This window comes from Argiope bruennichi, chromosome 7 (genome assembly GCF_947563725.1).
Source record: "Argiope bruennichi chromosome 7, qqArgBrue1.1, whole genome shotgun sequence".
In the NCBI taxonomy this organism is placed as follows: domain Eukaryota; kingdom Metazoa; phylum Arthropoda; class Arachnida; order Araneae; family Araneidae; genus Argiope; species Argiope bruennichi.
The window spans coordinates 14,093,897-14,112,936 of NC_079157.1; positions in this window are offsets into that span (position 1 = coordinate 14,093,897).

Genomic DNA, 19,040 nt, shown 5'->3' on the forward strand with positions numbered 1-19,040 from the left:
GTGTTGCTATTCCGATGGTCCGGTCATTCAAGTTTTAACGTGTGCCTTCGGGAGGTTAGACTAGCTAATTGATAGTCTCTATATTGTGAACTCCCACCTGTGGGCACCTCAGAAATGAGGATGCAAAGCTTCCAGTATGGTTATTGGCTCTCGCTTCTGAATGGATATAAAAATGAGGTGCGGTCGCTATTCCGTGTTGATAACGGAAGGTACATCCCGCGTGTGAGGTTGTACCATGGCTGGTGATGGTTCTTAGAATTCAACTTCTGTTCCCGTGCTGCATTAACCGTTACAACAATATTTATTTTTTATTGCGAAGAATATATTACAATAAAAAAAAGAGGAATGATGTTGCCATTGGAAAATTTTGAAATTTTGTGACTGTAATCTAACTGTTAGAGTTTAACAGTTGTTTTTCATATGATTTTTGAGCACATATCTCGAAATACCTTGAATCAAAATTTTATTCCGGTCCTATGAACGTTAGTTCAGGTCTTATGTATAGGGATATTATTTTTTTTATAATCACCATATATATATAGAGAGAGAGGGACAGAAGCAATATAATGGTGGGTATATGGAATGCTGCAATTATTTTTGCATTGGATTCTATAAACTACTGGAATTTCTATACTGAAAGGAAATATTTTTTCCGATAAAATATATATCTGGTGAATAGTGGGTGAAGAATTCAACCGGCTAAATAATAGAAAATGGCACATTATTCTATGCGAAAACGCGAGACAAAAATAACAAAACATAGACAAAGATTACAAAAAATAGGATTTGCCCAACAATAAATCGATCATAAAAAATTATCTAACCATAGACATTCCGAAGAAAAAATATCACTTGACAGTTCACTTTTCTCGACTTGACAACTACTATTGACAGTTTAACTACCCTTTTATAGCTTACGTAACATGATAAATAATTTACAACAAACAGCGGAAATCCTTCATTTTTGTCACCTAAGCTGTCAAAAGTCATCGGTATGTCTCCAAAGAGTCGCCAAGAGTGAGAGGATCATTGATCATCCAGCATTCACTCTGCATCCGTTAGAGTTACCTGTAAAAATAGATTCTGTATCAGTCAGGCAACACATTCTATTATGTAATATTGTGCAAAATTGCGCAATATACACAATATTCAGCTATATTTTCAATTTTATTTAATATTGCACAATATAGTACTCTTTTAAATTAGGAAAGTTGCAACACAGGAAAGCTGTATTCCAGATTCTTAACAATATTTTTGTAAGGCATTTTTAACCAACAGAATAGAACACCGTCCCTAGTATCCGTAATCATTCTGGTCACTGAACGGTATGGTGAGCATGTTACGGGAATTTTATTTAAATACCAAAATATTTATAGTAGAAAAAAATAAAAATAAACATGTACAGAATTTACAAGCATATAAGAAATGATATTGAGATGACCATTTGTTGCATTCGTTTGATCAATTTGTTGCAAGCCGTTTGCAAGGGTTAATAATTTGGTTAGGAGAAATCTTTATACTTTAAATTTTTTTTTATCACATAGAAATCTTATTTAAAATAGTCCTTTATAATTTAACTTTGCTCTATTTCTATTCTTAAAGTTCAATTAGAATGATTTTCTCAATTAACCATCAGGCATAAAGATAGTTAAATATCTCTTTATGACTAAAATTTTTAAAGTATAGCCAATATCATTACATCATATAATTAGAGGCATTTAAAGTTTCATCTGCATGGGGACGCGTTATTTGTTATTTGCAATTACGTTTAATCCACTATATGTTATAATGTCATAATTGATATGGTTTGCATATCATTTCTAAGTAAAATAGGCTTATTACTATCCAGTTTGTTTCAATTAAATGAGTTCTGCTTGACAAAAACTAAAAACTAGCTGCTCAAACACAATTTTGCACTGATTTCACCCATTTTTCTTTCACGTTATTATTAAAGACACCTAAATACATCCTCATTGGTCTTCTGTTCTCAATTACCTTCATTTTTAAGGTGAGGGAGGACATCAGGACAAAAATTCCAATTCAGAATTGCTAAAAATAATATCCAATGTACGGATTTCAACAGATTTTATTTTATATGAAAACGTATAATCACCAAAAGTAACTTACAAGTCATATCGGGACATCGTCCATTTTCGGGAGTTATTGCAAAATAAATCTTAGACAGAGTCCCCAGTCTCAACAAACAGTCCTATTTCGCCATTTAACAAGCACATTAAGAATGATCGTGCATTATCATGTAATTTTAGTTTAAAATACTTCTTTTTTTGACACAGAATAAATCAGTTGCCATAATTATATTACTACTGTTACTGCAGATTGCTGACTGCTTTAATATTTATAAAATAAGTCATATCAATAAAATTTTATAATTTAATGATCTTATCATGGTAAATATATAATTATATTTACAATAATGTAAGTTAAAATTACAAAAAAAAAATACTAGCAAAATAATGATTGAATTTTCCTGATTTGATTACCCATAACTTAAAGGGCGAAATTGGCGATTATAATTTACTCCATTTATTAATTTATTAATTAGTTTGATGGCCATGTCTCTTTGTAAAATCTTTCCAAATGGAGAGGAAGGGGATGAAAGACAAGATAGATAGGGGAATAGAAGTCTTATTTAATAGGCATGGCTATTCTTTGATTCCATGGTTATAGGTGGGGGATTATTTATGTAGGTTTTCCCCACTAAGGACGTAAGTTAAAAATGTGTCTTTTCGGATTTAAAAAAAGGTTTTTAGAGGAGGAATGATGACGTATCTAGGTCAGATGCCACATAACAAAAACTGTTGAAAAAGGAATAAACAGTTGAAGATCGGCAACAGGCTCGTTTGTTATCCATATTATCGCTAGGATTTCATCCATCACTAAAGATTTTATGAAATAATTTAATTTATTTCTGAATGTTTTGAAAATGCTAATAGAAGCCAAACATTTTGAGGATCATTGTTCTCATATTTAGGCGCTCCAAAATGGAATTTATAATGTTAAAGACGTATAATAGTGATTCATATGTTCCCAGATAAATAATACACCAATTTCCAATGAAGTAAAATGTCCAGGAGCAGGAGTCGAACCTGCGTTCACTGCAGTGAGTCGGATATCAACAACCCTCTACGCTGAGTTCAAGAGCACGCGCTTTGTGTTTTCCATTTTCTTAGCCGAATTCTTGGGAAAACGAATACGCTTTTGCGACAAGAAATCGGACAAAGCATTTTCCAGTTCCTTCCGGTCTATAGTCATAAGCAGAAACCTAGGACATCGCAGGACGAGCTTTATCCATATTTTCATTTTTTTTTGTTTAAATTCCTTTTGTTTACGTCTTTGTAATTGATCATTCCTCATAGAACTCTCGCGTAAGGGCATTGTCTGCCCGACGCCATAACCACTCGGCCATCCTGGACACAGCAAACAGTTTAACAATTCATATACCAGACAAATACAGCAAACAGTTAACATTTTACCATCCATTTTTCACCTTTATTTTTGCATCAGCAGTTCCTTTGCAAAATAATCCAAGGGAATCTTTTTTAATTAGTCGAAATATCTTATTTAATTTAATTAATAATTAAATATTTTTCAATTTCCACTTTTAGCTTATATTAACTACTTACTATCTGGATTACATTCTCTGTGTTCTTTTGAATACCATCAGAAAAAAGAATCGCATTGTGAAGATAGAAACCTGGTTTAAAGGTTTTAAGTATCGTCAGTAAATAAAAGGTGAAAGATGGATATTTCAAATTCCTTAATTCCATACCTGTAAGATTTTTTTAAATATGACAGTCAAGGTAATCAGGATACTTTTTTGTTTCGTTTTAAATGATTTTAAATGAAATTTATCGTGATTAGTTCAAATTTCTCAAAAAATTGCTTTGAAAACTACCTTATTTTGAAAGCAAGATAAAATCATCAAAACAGCTGCGCTTGCTTTATTTATATTTCATGCATTGAAATTTCAAAACCCAATTTTGTTTAAAGTAAGGTAAGCGCCTAATTTATTATTATTAAAATCCAAAAATCTGAAAATTAATTATTTGAAAATGATGCATGCAAGTTAACTTATCTGTAGCTTATCTGTACATTCTCCGTGTTCTTTTGAATACCATCAGAAAAAAGAATCGCATTGTGAAGATAGAAACCGGATTTAAAGGTTTTAAGTATCGTCAGTAAATAAAAGGTTAAAGATGCATATTTCAAAATCCTTAATTCCAAACCTGGACGATTTTATTTCAGTATGGCAGTCAAGGTTGGCAGGATATTTTGTTAATCATTTTAATTGAAATGTATCGCTATGAGTTGAAATTTTTCAAAATTTTCTCTTAAAAACTACCTTATTTTGAAATCAAGATAGAAGCATCAAAACAGCTGCGACTGCTTTATTTGCATTTCATGCATTGAAATGGCAAAGTCCAGTTTTGTTTAACTGACGGAAAGCGCAAAAAAGTAATAATAATTATGCTAATGTTAATGTTAAATAAAAATAAAATTATTCCACAGGTTAAGCATTTGGAAAGTAGTTTCATATATAATTAAAATCAAAATCTGTCATGATGTCATCACATATCTGATATTGGGTATTTGCATGCATGTAAACACCCTAATATAAAAGCTTAATAACTGAGTGCTCAGTCTGACACTTGCAGTGTAGATTTTCATTGTTTCAACAAACAACTTATTTAAGGGTTGACTGCTTCTATCGGTCTGTTTTTTCGCATGCATATAAATGAAATGTCGTATACTCCTGTGCTTTTTAAAACCATTTCAAAAACAACATACTAGATTAAATCTAATCTTGCTATTTCCGGAACTTATAAAATCAAGATGCAAATATTCAAGTAACCATAGTAACGAGTTCTCACTTCGAAAGCAATTGGCTGAGATTTGAAGATTCTGTGGTTAAAATTATTCTGAATTGTATCGTTAACAATGCCTTTCAAAAATAGCTAATTCATTTTCTATAAATATATTAATTACTTTATATCATATAATTCGTTTTTCAGACCATTTTCATTTAATCAAGGAAATTTAACTTTCTTTAAATGTCATAAAAATATTCTTGCTATTATTTTGGAATGAGCTTTCATCAAAATGAAATTCCCAATTGTTTTTGGATGGAAGTTTTCTTAAATAGGAATAAAAATGTTTTAAAGAGATAAAATTTGGCATTTAGTTTATACTTCAGTTGTGATATTAAGAACGAAAAAAAGCAAGGAATAATTCTAAAATTGTTAGAAATGTTTGATTCCCTCTTTTCTTTTTTCCAAAAAATTAGATTTCATTTTTAAACATATTTAAACAAAAGTATATTAATCGAAGATAAATCTGACTTCTAGTCACGAGGACGGGGTCTTACAGTCTTTTCCTTCATAAATTTGATAAATACATTCTAAAATGCAAGAAGTCCTTTACAGCAATATTTTCAGCGTTGTTGGCAGTGGTTGTGAAGATTATTAACTCTTCGAAAGGACAGAGATAAAAAGTATGATAGAGAATCTACGAAGATACTGGCAGATTTCTCTACCACTTGGCAAATGCTCACGGCAGGATGCCAACATAGAAAATTAAAACAATGGGAAAATAATGCAGAGTTGCAAGGTAATACATTTGAAAGTGAAATAAAATAATGTTCTTTTTGGGGAAAGATTTTGCGCTTTCATGAGTATGACGGTATGGCCCACAGCTTCGGAATTGGTGGGCTTCAGGTTCGAGACTCGATTACGCAGAAGAACCTTCGTGTAAGCAGATCCAGTGCATGATAAATACATCAGGGCTAAACGTCTTACTTTTGGTGTGGCTTGAAAATTCTGAGAAAGGGGCAGCCACCCCATGTGCTATAAAAAAAGGACGTTAATGTAACTCAACTTTACACTTTCATATTATCAACCATTTGTGTGTTTCAACTTGAACTATATATGAGCCGTTTATTTTGAAAGTGGGGCAAGTCCATTTTTGACAAAAATGGAGTTAATGGTGTTATGATCTTTTTATACGCAAACAATTCAAAGTAAAAAAAAATGAGATTCTAGTATTTTGGAGATGGAAGTTTTTGCGCTTAACAGTATTAAAAATCTGTTCATTTTGAAATTGGTGCAAATCCATCTTAGGTTGAAATTATTTTTGTCCGAATATATTACGGCAACATTTAGCTCTGGTTATGCATGGTGAAGCAAATGTGGCCGCTTGACATCATGTCTGAAATATAAGGTGTTTCTATCTATCTAATTTTGATAATGAAAATCGGTGGTTGTACAGTATTTCATAAATAATAAAAATTATATCTTAATTTTGTGTTTCGATAATAATATGTTTACTTCCAACACCGATTGTTCAGTACAGTGATAAAGAAATAAATATTATTGGTTACAATTTTATATATATATGTGAAATATATATATACAATATATATATATATATATATATATATATATATATATATATATATGAAATTTTTAATGTCAATAAATTATAAAATATCAATAAAATATATATTATAAATCAATACCTTAAGAACAACGGTAATATTTTCTGTACGGTATATTAAATCGTTTCTGTTTGTCTATATCCCTACTATTGCTTGGAATTATCATAAATATTCTACTAGTATCCATAAAAATGACCTCTTAGAAATAAATATTATTTCTTACACTAAATTATTTTGTATTTTGTCGTTTCTTGATCATTATTTTGTAGAGAAAACACTACGACTTGTGCATTCGCATGTTTACAGGACACAAAATATTTTGAAGAGATGACAGAATGGTGTAAACAATAATTTTGATAATCAACCGATGCATATAATATGCTAAATGAGAGTGCAGAAATAAGTGTAATAGGTATTGCAGATAAAATGATAGATATTCATATTGCAACCAATTATATTACTATCGATATAGAAAATAAAATAAAAATTTACATTGTCACAACAAAAAAAAAATCATATCAAATTAGTCTAATTAGAATAAAAGGGGGCTCTATATATAGAGCTCACTGGTTATATCTAGTTTAAGTATGCGTTATTATCACTTTTATATTTTAATACATTTGACGTTATATTTGATTGCAGTATCAAACAAATTATGAAATTTCAAATATTCCTCGAATCTTTAACTACGGGTATTGCTAGTGAAACAGCTTTTCAAAATTATCTTTATAGTTATTGTAACAATTTATATTGTTACACATTTGCTTTAACAAAAGAGAAAAAAAAAACTCAAGAAATATTGAATATTTTAGGCTTAATACAAGAATATTTATCTGTGTGTAAAAAAAATCATTCCGAACTTTTTCATTGTATTATAAAACCTCAAAATAAATAGAAAAACATTGCAGAAAATAAAAATGTCATTTTGAGACGTAGCAACATTTAAGACTAGAATTCCTATTCTTTTATATATTAAAGGCATCATACAATTTAATACCAAAATTTTCTTATAAAAAATAGTTTTCTTATAAAATTACAACCTAAAAACAAATTTAAGAAAATGCTTATCTGTTTCAAAAAGTGCCTGGTGTTAAGAATTGTATCGTGCCTTATAGTAAAATTGAAATTGCGTTATACTCCTTTTACTGTTGCTTATATATCTGTAAGCATTATTTTGTTAAATCAGAATGCAGGTGCGACAAACAGTGAAAGACTTTCAATTTTTTAAGTTCGTTTTAATCCATCGAGGGAAGACATAATATATTTAGAAGAAGGCGTTGACAAAGCACGTCCTCTCTCTGCGCGGCACAAAAGCAGCAGTGAGGATGGAGAGGAATGTATTATCACTCATCTTATATAATATGAGATATTGATAGGGAAAATATTTTTTACAGTACTAATATATTATTAAGATTCTGACAGGGTTTTTTGATTTTGATTTCAATCACAAGTAAAGGAAACACAGGGATCTTTCAAAAAGTATTTGTTTAGATCAGCAATTTTCCTCCTTTCACTCGCAGTATGGGAACAGCTGACTAAACATTTTTTACAAAGGAATATTACAGATTTTTAACTATATCAGACATGCAAAGCATTTTTATCAATATAAAGGATAATTTCCACATTATCGGAAATAATAATATAACAGAATGCATTATTCGACAATTCATCAATTACAATCATATCAGTGACATCATATGAATGGATGCCAACATTTCGAAATAATATAATTAGTAATTATAAAAAATATAGTACCAATAAACTAATTAATAAATAACTAATTTGAAGAATTAAATAATGACGTCCATCCGTCAAAATATTCCATTTCATATTCTTAAATACAACATCTTTTATGAAATTGCATTATTTGTTCCATGTTACGATGAATATTATTCATGTTTTCTTTGATAAGATGATAACAATGTTTTAACCAAAGGCATCCAGCTCTGACTCATACTACTTTTAAATGTTAATACATTTTTAGAGGAGTATGTTAAGAGTTTTTATATAGTTTCATGAAATATAATTCATCAGAAAAACTTCCAGAATGTCTTCATTTTTTTCGCATCTATTACCCATTATCTGTAAAGACACAGCACATGAGGTAGCAAATGTAAAACAAAATAATTTAATAATTTCTGAATGGTTGTGACATTAGTTAGTTGATTGCTTTTCCCTTAATTGCTTCCTAAAGTAAATTACGGTGTCTTCCGTATTTCCCTCGGTTCATTTTGACGGAATGCTATTAGAAATATTGCTTTAGCCTTTCATTTTTGTCAAAATATTTTTAGTATACTCATAAGCATTTAGTTAATATTTTTCTTCAATTTAAATCAAGTAAAACTGTGGTAGACAAAATTCGATCATATTTCGTACTTTAAATCAATAATAAACTAATGGAAGACAAAACTTTAATATTTTATTGAATTTTTTTCTTTATAATAAGAGCATTACATGATACATTTAGTTATTATTTTTTTAATAATTCAAATATTTTAACGTGCTGAATACATTTAATCTTCTTAAACGATTTCTGGTGGAAACAAAAACACTACTAAAGTAATCTTTTTTCCTGAAAAACTAAATATTAATTAAATGCATAGTAATTCGTGCGTTCCATTTATGGCAAACGTTTGCTAGGATTAATAATTTAGTTTAGAATTTTTTTTTATTTTTTATTTTATTTATTTATTCATTTTTTGTAAATATGTAGAAATCTTATTTGAGACGGTCCTCTATAATTTAATTTTGTAATTAGTCATGGTTTTTCTGTAATGAAAGTTCACATAGCAAGACTTAGAAAAATTTAATTTTTATTTTATAGCTAAATTTTTTAAAGCATAGCCAATCACCATATAATTAGAAGCATTTCAAGTCACATCTCCAGGAGAACTTGTTAATTAATTATTTGAAATTACGATTAATCCACTGCATGCCATAACGTTATCGTTGATAAGGATTCCATATCCTGTCTAAGTAAAATAGACTTATTACTATCCTGTTTGTTTCTATTAAATTAGTTCTATTTGACAAAAACTAAAAACTAGCTGCTGAAAAGCCATTTTGCACTCATTTCACCAATTTTTCTTTCACTTTATTGTTAAAGACACCTATATACGTCATCATTGGTCTTCTGTTCTCAATTATCCTCATTTTTAAGTGGATAAACATCAGGACACAAATCCTGATTCAGAATTGCTAAGAAAAATATCCAATGTACGGATTTCAACACATTTTATTTCATATGAAATTGCATAATCACCAAAAAGAACTTACAAGTCACATGTTACTATGTCGTCCATTGTCGGGACATATTGCAAATTAGCCACAAAAAAGAAACCAATGTTACTATTTAACAAGCATACTAGGATTAATTATAATTATCATGAACCTTTAGTTAAAAATAACTCTTTTTTTTTTCGACAGTGATTAAATTTTTTGCCATAAACATCACTACCGTTCATGTAGTTGCTGGCTGCACCTAATATTTATTAAATAATTCTTATCAAAAGAATTTAATAATGGTTTCATAGTAAATATATAATTATTTTTACAATAATAAGAGTTAAATTAAAAAAATATTTTAAAATTATACCAGCAAAATAATGATAGAACATTTTGATTTTATTAGCAATAACTTAAATGGGCGAAATGAGCGACGAAATGCATTCCATTTATAAAGTTTGATGGTTTGTAAAATCTTACCAAATGGAGAGGAAGGCAATAATAATGTCTTATTTAGTAGGTATGGCTATTTTTTTGAATAAAAGTTTTCAAAACCGATACCATGGTTATAGGTCGGGAACTCTGGGATTGGTTTTCTCCACTGTGACGGTAAATTAAAGATGTTTCTTTACGGATTAAAAACAAGGCGGTTAGAAAAGGCATGATGACGTATCTAGGTATTACCAGATGCCACATAACAAAAAAACTATTGAAAAGGAATAAGCAGTTGAAGATCGGCAGCGGGCTAATTTGTTCTTCACGTTATCTCTAAGATTTGATCCATCTCTAAAGATTTTTTGAAATAATTAAATTCACGTTAGAATGTTTTGAAAATGCTAATAGACGCCAAAAATTATAAAAGTTTGAGGATCATTGTTCTCACTTTTAGGCACACCAAACTGGAAATCATAATTTTAAAATTTATAATAGTGATTCAGATGTTCCCAGACAAATATGACTAAACCAGTTTCCAATGAAGTAAAATACCCAGAAGCAGAATTCGAACCTTCGGTCACTGCAGTGAATCGGATATCAAAAACCCTTTCCTCTGATTTCAAGAGCACACAATTTGTCTTCCATTTTCGTAGCTGAATTACCGTATACCGTTTGCTTCGAGTCTTAAGCTGAGAGCACTTACGTCATCGCAGGATGAGCTTAAACCATGCCTTCATTGTTTTTTTAATTATTATTTTCTTTCGCTTGCTAACTTCTGATTGATCTTTCTTCTTTTCTTTAATACTTAAAAATACTTCTTTTTTTGACACAGAATAAATCAGTTGCCATAATTATATTACTACTGTTAATGCAGATTGCTGACTGCTTTAATATTTATAAAATAAGTCATATCAATAAAATTTTATAATTTAATGATCTTATCATGGTAAATATATAATTATATTTACAATAATGTAAGTTAAAATTACAAAAAAAAAAATACTAACAAAATAAAGATTGAACATCCTGATTTGATTACCCATAACTTAAAGGGCGAAATTGGCGATTATAATTTATTCCATTTATTAATTTATTAATTAGTTTGATGGCCATGTCTCTTTGAAAAATCTTTCCAAATGGAGAGGAAGGGGATGAAAGACAAGATAGATAGGGGGATAGAAGTCTTATTTAATAGGCATGGCTATTCTTTGATACCACGGTTATAGGTGGGGGATTCTGGTGTAGGTTTTCCCCACTGAGGACGTAAGTTAAAGATGTGTCTTTTTGGATTTAAAAAAAAGGTTGTTAGAGGAGGAATGATGACGTATCTAGGTCAGATGCCACATAACAAAAACTGTTGAAAAGGAATAAACAGTTGAAGATCGGCAACAGGCTCGTTTGTTATCCATATTATCGCTAGGATTTCATCCATCTAAAAGATTTTATAAAATAATTTAATTCATTTTTTAATGTTTTGAAAATGCTAATAGAAGCCAAACATTTTGAGGATCATTGTTCTCAAATTTAGGCGCTCCAAAATGGAATTTATAATGTTAAAGATGTATAATACTGATTCATATGTTCCCAGATAAATAATACACCAATTTCCAATGAAGTAAAATGTCCAGGAGCAGGATTCGATCCTGCGTTCACTGCAGTGAGACGGATATCAACAACCCTCTACGCCGAGTTCAAGAGCACGCGCTTTGTGTTTTCCATTTTCTTAGCCGAATTCTTGGGAAAACGAATACGCTTTTGCGACAAGAAATCGGACAAAGCATTTTCCAGTTCCTTCCGGTCTATACTCATAAACAGAAACCTAGGACATCGCAGGACGAACTTTATCCATATTTTTTTTTTTTTTTTTTTGTTTAAATTCCTTTCGTTTGCTGACTTCTGATTGATCTTTGCTCATAGAACTCTCGAATAAAGGTGTTGCTTATCCGACGCCATAGCCACTCGGCCATCCTGGACTCGCTGTTCAGTTTAAATCTTAATACGCCAAATTATTTTCCATCTATTTTTCAATTTTATTTTTGCACCAGCAAGTATGATCCCTAGCAGAATAATCAAATTGAAACCAAGCATTTCTTTTCATTAATCGACATATCTTAGTTAATTTAATTAAATAATTTTTTATTTCTACTTTTAGCTTATATTAACTACTTGCTGGGTGGGTTACATTCTCCGCGTTCTTTTGAATACCATCAGAAAAAACGAGTCATATTGCGAAGATATAAGTAGGTTTTACTATGGTACTTTTAAGTACCGTCAGTAAATAAATATTTGGCTCTTTCAACACTACCGAGGTGATGTCTCGTCTTTCAGATACTTCCATTTACAGGTTTCTGTGGGCTAAAATTTGTCTCTTATGCCAGTTTAGATATGTTGAACTTTCTAGCACATATCTGAAGAATACCTTTACTTTTTCAAATTGAAAAAAAATTCGATCGAACCCGAAACGGGGGTCGACAGTAAATTAATATTTAGAAAATGGTGGCAAAGTGAGAGAATACAGGAACCGAAATAAACGTAAATTCAAAAAATCGTTTGACTTTTGTGCATGTTGGCTAGTCCACGGGATTTATTCCTGGTGCTAAATTAATTTATAAAGCGTCATACAAAAGCGGAGATTATCATGGCCAAATGAATTATGAAAATGTTGAGAAATGGGTGTTGGAAAAACTCATTTCAAATTCGCAACCAAAAAGAATCGTATGCATGGACAATGCTCCATATCACACAAAAGTTGCAAATCCGACACCTAACAAATACAGTATAAAGAAAGAAATGTCTGACTGGCTGATGAATTGGAATAGCCTGCTATATGAAATGCGAAAAGCTGCACTTAGGGATTGCAATACCGGACCAAAACTTCAATACCGGTATTCGGTATTTTTTAGATCTTAATACCGGGATACTGGTTTTAATACCGGTATTAGAAATTTTAGAAAAAGAAAAAAACACACAAGCGTTTCTTTGTTTTATTTACTAGTTTTATTAGAAAGGGTAAATCTCACAAAAAAATAATTTGTAACTTATAAATTATAACAGTATATAAAGAATCACAAAAAAGTAAAGGAACAACTTATTTATTTAAATCACAAAAAATTGTAAATATCACTATTCAGTGTGTGGTACTATTACAAATTTTTGAAATGTGATCTTAAAAAACATAATGCATGAATTGTACTGTCATTAAGCCTGAAAAGTAATTTTGTGCAAAAATGACCAGCTGTCTAAAACGTTCTTTTGGCATCTACGATAGTTAGTGGCATTGTTAGCAATGCGCGATATACTTTTTCCAAGTATTTACCTCTCAATCCTTCATCTTCAAATAAATCGATTTTTTTATCGGATGGTTTTGGATATAGTTGATTTCTGTATTGTATTTTGGTTCGTTGAAATTTTCTTATTTATCGCTAATTCTAATTTTTGTTCAAGAGACAATTCCTTTTCACTATCGACAGTAGTGATATCATAATCTTCGATAATTGAACCGAATTCTTCTGAATGTAGATAGGGATGTGGGTAAAAAATTTTAAGAAAATTTACTATGAATTTGATCAGATTTGAATTGGTTAGTCTCTTTTCTTCTTTTTCATTTTCATTTTTAAAATCATTATAATTATGTAAATACCGTAAGACATTTTCTATTTCGATATGCCTTTCTTCTGTGCAATTTTTTCAATGTAATATATAATCTTCAGATAGTGATGTGTGCTGTTAGGAGTAAACGGTTCCAACGTGTTTTAAAATCTAATATTAACATATATTCTGTTTTATTTTCAGTTAGTATGTATTTTAGTAATATGTCATCTTTTATAGGGGAACGTTTAAATATCTTAACAATTTTTCGAACTTTATATATTATAGGAAGCCATTCTTGGTGGGTTAATATTTCATCCTCATTAGCAATATCTTCTTCAACAATTTCATTGTCAATATCACTCTCACTCTTACTCTCTTCAAAGTTGGAATCCGAAGTTTCTATATCCACAGTATTTGGATTCTTCTGTTCTTTATTTTTTTTGGTATAATACATCTATTACTCTTAACTGAATTCCATGAGCATAGCACAATTGCTGATTTGAACCAATGAACTTTCCAACTTTTTTCATAACTGTTGCTCCATCAGTCGTTATGTATACAAAATATTTTTTTCGGGGATAATCCATGTTTCGCTCATTTAGATTTAAGCAATTAATTAAGTCATTAATTAGCTAATTAATTTCGCCCGTTAGGGAAACATAAAAGCAAAGACGTATACTATTTTGCTATGTTCGCGATCCCTGAACATATAGGGGAGGCAATTTTAAAAATTTCTAGTAAATACCGAAAAACCGGTATTTAAACTTGTGAATACCGGTTTTACAAAGTTGTACAAATGGCTCAAAATACCGGTATTCGGTATCCCGGTATACCGGTATTGCAATCCCTAGCTGCATTGTATTCACTAAATTGATAACAATCACCCTAAAGAATTAATATATAAAATTTACAACATCATAAAAGAAAATGGGTATTATGTTTTGGGACTCCTCCCTTACCATTGCGATCTAAACGCCATTGAATACGTTTGGTCTTCACTTAAAAGACTTATCTAAAAAAGAAATCTAATAGTAGATTTAAGTTTGCAAAACGTACAGAATCTGTTGTGCGAAGCTATGGGCAGAGGAATGGGAAGCACATTGCCGCCATGTGGCAAAACTTGAAAATTCTTATTGTGAAAAGGATGTAATTTTAGAAGAACTAGTAGATGAACTGGAATTTTAGATTGGAAATCTGATTCGGATTCCGATTCAGAAGAAACAGAATCTTGTGACAATGATTTAGAATTTTTTTAAAGAAACTACACAACTGTCACTCGATCTCTGCTAGTTTTGATATTTTGAAATAAAATAATTTTGCATTCTTTTAATCATAATTAATACATTTTATAAATAAAAAGTGAGATTTAAAATGCTTTTTTTTGTTTTATTTCACTAATTGTAATCACAGTTTATAGAATAATGAAATTTTATTTAGTTTATTTTCTGAAGCTACGAAATTTGTTTGATACATTATTTATTATTTTCTATTTTTTTTATTAATATCTTCTTTATTTTGAAAGATAATTGTACGAAAGATTTTCTTATCTGATATTTATGAACAAATATAATTACTTCTTCAAGTGGTGATGTTTTTTGAAATATTTCTAAAATACGTTAATATACCAAGAGTAATATGTCTACAGAATTAACAAGTTGATTTTTATATTAGTTCTTAACATGCATATTTAAAAATGTTCTCCAAAACAGTGCAACGGATGTTCACGAGTTTCGCCTTAGAAATGATGCAGATAAAAAAAGAAAGGGTCAATTTTATCCAATGTCAATTTTTTTTTTAATTTTTCATATAATTGTTCAATTTTTCCTTATTTGTTTTCTATATGTCTTTTAATACTAGAAAAATAAATATTGTTTAAAAAGTAAAAAATAATACGTTTTTTCAAGAATATTATTTGTTATAACAAGTAATTTGAGAAGAAAATGTATGTTCAAACGGAATTACTTTTATCAATAATAACACATTTCGAAAAATTTGTAATACATATCAAGAAAAACATCTGCAGAATATATTGGGTGATTTTCATACTAATACTTTCATTAGAAAATTTTATCTGAGTGTAAAGAATATTTGGTCTCGTATACGTCACCTCCCCTCTTAAGAGTTAATATTAAATATATGTAATAGTAATTCAGATATGCCCAGGAAGGCATGAGCAAATCAGTTACCAATGACGTAAAATATCCAGGAGCAGGATTCGAACCTGCGATCACTGTAGTGAGCCGGATATCAATATCCCTCTGCAGTGAGTTCAGGAGCACATATTTTGTGTCTTCCATTTCCCTAGCCGAATTCTTCTGTAAACGAATTCCCTTTATCGATTAGAAATCGGACGTCTCACTTGCCGTTTGCTTCCGGTCTCAACGTGAAAACACTTTATTCATCGCAGGATGAGCTTAAGCCATGCTTTCATTGTTTTAGTTATTTTTTGTTTTCTTAAGTTTTCATTCACGTATCGACTTTGTAATTGATCTTTGCTCATAGAACTCACGCATTAGGCATTGCTTGTCCAACGCCATAACCACTCGGCCATCCTGGATACACCATTCAATTTAACCCTTCTCATACCAAATTATTTTACCACCAATTTTTCAATTTTATTTTTGCTCCGGCAGTTATGTCCCCTTGCAAAATAATCGAAGGGAATCCAAGAAATCTTTTAATTAGTCGAAATATCTTACTTAATTTAATTAATAATTTAAATACTTTTTAAATATTTTTCATATTTAATTAATATTTAAATATTTTTTAATTAATTTTTAAATATTTTTTTAAATATTTTATATTATAAAATTAATAATTAAATATTTATTCTACTTTTAGCTTATATTAACTACTTCCTATCTGGGTTACATTCTCCGTGTCCTTTCAGATACCATTAGAAAAAGAGTTGTATTGAGAAGATATAAGCGGCTTTCAAGGCTTTAAGTATCGCCAGTAAGTAAAAGGTTAAAGATGAATATTTCAAATTCCTTAATTCCATATATAGAAGATTATTTTTAATATGACAGCCAAGGTTTTCCGGATATTTTTTGTTTGTTTTGTTTTTAATGATTTTAATTGAATTTATCGTTCATAGTTCAAATTTCTCAAAAATTTGATTTGAAAACTACCTTATTTAGAAAGCAAGATAAAATTATCTAAACAGCTACGATTGCTTTACTTATATTTCATGCATTCAAATTTCAAAACCCAGTTTTGTTTAAAGTAAGGTAAGCGCATAATTTATTATTATTAAAATCCAAAAATTTGAAAATTAATTGTTTCAAAATGATGCAAGCAAGTTAACTTGTCTGTAGCTTATCTGTTACGTTTTTAATTATTTTTCCTTTAAACATTAATTTATAATTTAAGTATTAAAAGAATAAACATTTGTCCTTGCATAAAAATAAGTAGCGTATGAAATAAAACTATCTCTAAATAGTTAGTTAAATTTAAATAATTTTATTTTTTTTAAATGCAACTGTATTTATAATTTTTTTCTTTTAAAATTTTAATTTTATTATTAAGTATTTCGATAATAAATATTTATTTTGGATGAAAAAAAAATTAAAATATATTAATTAATAAAATTTGCAAATTTTCAATTGAATAAAAGTTATGAAAAAAGAAAAATATTCCTAGACAGGTTCGAACCCTCACCTTCAGTTAACAATACGGTTATTTAGACAACCAGGCCATCGGGATCAACGGACGGGGAGTCAAGTTACCAGTATATAAGCTTTACCAAAAGTTTGAGGGACATTTTCTCGAAATTGGCTGGCCATTGTGTTTTAATATTTTCATGAGTGGACATTCTAAATGTATACCATCATTATATTAAATCTGATCTCGATCTCAGATTTCAACACCGTGACTTCCCCTTGTAAGTAAAATAGACTTATTACTATCCGGCTTGTTTCAATTAAATGAGTTCTGTTTGACAAAAACTAAAAACACAATTTTTCACTAATTTCGCCAATTTTTCTTTCCCGTTATTATTAAGGACACCGAAATACGTCATCATTGGTCTTCTGTTCTCAGTTATCCTCATTTTAAAATGGAAGGGGGACATCAGGACAGAAGTAGCAGTTCAGAATTGCTAAGGAAAGTATCCAATGTACGGATTTGAACAAATTTTATTTGAAATGAAATGACATAATCCCCAAATATAACTTGCAAGCCATATGTTACTGCATCGTCCATTTTCGGGAGTTATTGCAAAATAAATCTTAGACTGAGTTCCCCAGCCTCAACAAAGAAACCAATTTTACTATTTAGCAAGAACACTAGAATTAACTATAATTAAAATAAACGTTTAGTTTAATTTTTTTTTTGACAGTGATTAAATTTGTTGCCATAAACATCACTACCTTTAATGCAGTTGCTGGCTTCACCTAATATTTATTAAATAAATCATATCTTAAGAATTTAATAATTTAACAATCTTAAATATATAATTATATTTACAATAATGAAAGTTAAATTAAAAATATTTCAAAATTATACCAGCAAAATAATGACAGGACATTCTGTTTTGATTAGCAATAACTTAAAGGAGCGAAATTGGCGACGAAAATTTATTCCATTTATTAAGTTTGTTGCATATGTCTCTTTGTAAAATATTTCTTAATGGAGAGGTACGAGATAGATGACAAGTAATGTCCAATTTAGCAGGTATGGCTATTCTTTTGAATAAAAGTTATCAAAACTGATACCATGGTTATAGGTGGGGAACTCTGTGATTGGTTTTCCCCACTGTGAAGGTAAATAAAAGATGTTTGTTTACAGATTAAAAACAAGGCGGTTGGAGGAGGAATGATGACGTAACTAGGTATTATCAGATGCCACATGACAAAAGTTGTTGAAAAGGAATAAACAGTTGAAGATTGGCAACAAGCTCATTTGTTATCCACAATATCTCTAAGATTTGATCCATGTCTAAAGTTTTTATGAAATAATTAAATTCACGTTAGGATGTTTTGAAAATGCTAATAAATGTCAAAAATGATAACAGCTTGAGGATCACTGTTCTCAATTTTAGGCGTACCAAAATGTACACTTGTGATTCTGATGTTCCCAGACAAATATGAGTAAACCATTTTCCAAGGAAGTAAAATATCCAGGAGCAGGATTCGAACCTGCGTTCACTGCAGTGAATCGGATATCAACAACCCTCTGCGCAGAGTTCAAGAGTACGCTTTTGGTGTCTTCCATTTTCGTAGCCGACTTCTTTGGAAAACAAATTCGCTTTTTCGATATGAAATCGGACATCTGACTTGCCGGTTGTTTCCGGTCCACAGATTTAAGCTGAATACACCTGCGTCACGAGCTTAAA